Here is a 1622-nt window from a genome sequence, read left to right as displayed (position 1 = left end):
TTTTTGGGTCATTTTTCGCCGTGTATGGGTTCCATGGGGTGTATGGGGGACCACGGGATCTATGGTGTTCAATGAGGTCCATGGGTTCCATGCGACCCATGAGTTCCATGAGGTCCATGTGTTCCATGGGGTTCATGGGGTTCATGGGGTTCATGAGGTTCATGGGGTTCATGGGGTTCATGGGGTTCATGGGGTTCATGGGGTTCATGGGGTTCATGGGGTTCATGGGGTTCATGGGGTTCATGGGGTTCATGGGGTTCATGGGGTTCATGGGGTTAATGGGGTTCATGGGGTTCATGGGGTTCTTGGAGTTCATGGGTCCTTGAGTCTATGGGGCCCTTGGGACCATTATTTCCAGCCAATTTTCAGCCAAAAATCTCAAAAATTCCAGACTTTACTACCATTTATCATGATGTATTGCCCTGTTGGCCTGCTTATTGCAATTCCATTTTTCGAAATTTCCGTTGGTCGAGCTGCAAATCTCGTTGGAGCGAGTTTGGCTGTTTACCCGTCCCTGGAACCACTTATCGCACTTTTTTGCATCAAAGAGTTTCGGATTACTGTATTTTGTGAGAATTTTGAGAAAAAATTTTTTTTGAAAAAGATTTTTCAGGTTTCTTCTCGAAAACTGAAAATAATTCACCTGGAAATGGTATCACTATGTTCACCAGGACTTTAGTGCAACCGTAACTGGATTACTGTACTTTAGATTTTCCCAAATAAACATTTTATTGTGTTTCAACAAATAAATTATTACGAAAAATCGATTCATTGGGAAAAGGGGCGAGGCTTATATTTTGAAAAATGTGAGAGTAGTTAGAAAAAAGGGGCGACGCTCGAAAATTACAGAAAAAAAGGGAAAATTAGATCTTTGGATGAAAAACTTTTTTTGGCATTTTAAAATGTTCGGCATATTTCAAAACCTATCGTCACAAACTTTCAATTTCCTACGTCTCCTAGGAGCTGAGATACGTCACTTTGAAGTGTCACGGCGCTAGAGAGTGTGCGAAAAGGGGAGGTTTCAAAACCTATAATTTTCAGCTTTCTATGTCTTATAGCCTATATAGGAGCTGAGATACAGGTTCACAGCGCTAGAGAGTGTGCGAAAGGGGAGGGCGCAGGCACTCTCGTCGTTTGCGGCCTCTCACTCTCTCTCGTCTGTTCAAACTTCAAAGCGCCGTACCTCAGATCCCAGGAGGTCTAGAAAGCTGGAATGTAGAGGGGATATGTTTTGAAACATGCCAAATATTTTGAAATAAAAATTTTTAGAAAATACAGAATTTTCAGATTATCCACAAAAATTTTGTTTTCCCTTTTCTTCATAATTTTGACACATTTCCTTTTGCCATTTTTCAATTAGTATTCTCACAAATTTTCAGCTTTTTACGTCTCCTAGTAGCTGAGATACGTCACTTTGAAGTTCCATAGTGGTAGAGAGATTGGGAAAAGGGGCGAGGCTTATATTTTGAAAAATGTGAGAGTAGTTAGAAAAAAGGGGCGACGCTCGAAAATTACAGAAAAAAAGGGAAAATTAGATCTTTGGATGAAAAACTTTTTTTGGCATTTTAAAATGTTCGGCATATTTCAAAACCTATCGTCACAAACTTTCAATTTCCTACGTC

The sequence above is a fragment of the Caenorhabditis briggsae genome, assembly GCF_000004555.2.
Source record: "Caenorhabditis briggsae complete genome, chrI, whole genome shotgun sequence".
Classification (NCBI taxonomy): Eukaryota; Metazoa; Nematoda; class Chromadorea; order Rhabditida; family Rhabditidae; genus Caenorhabditis; species Caenorhabditis briggsae.
Note: the sequence above shows the minus strand (reverse complement) of the source record.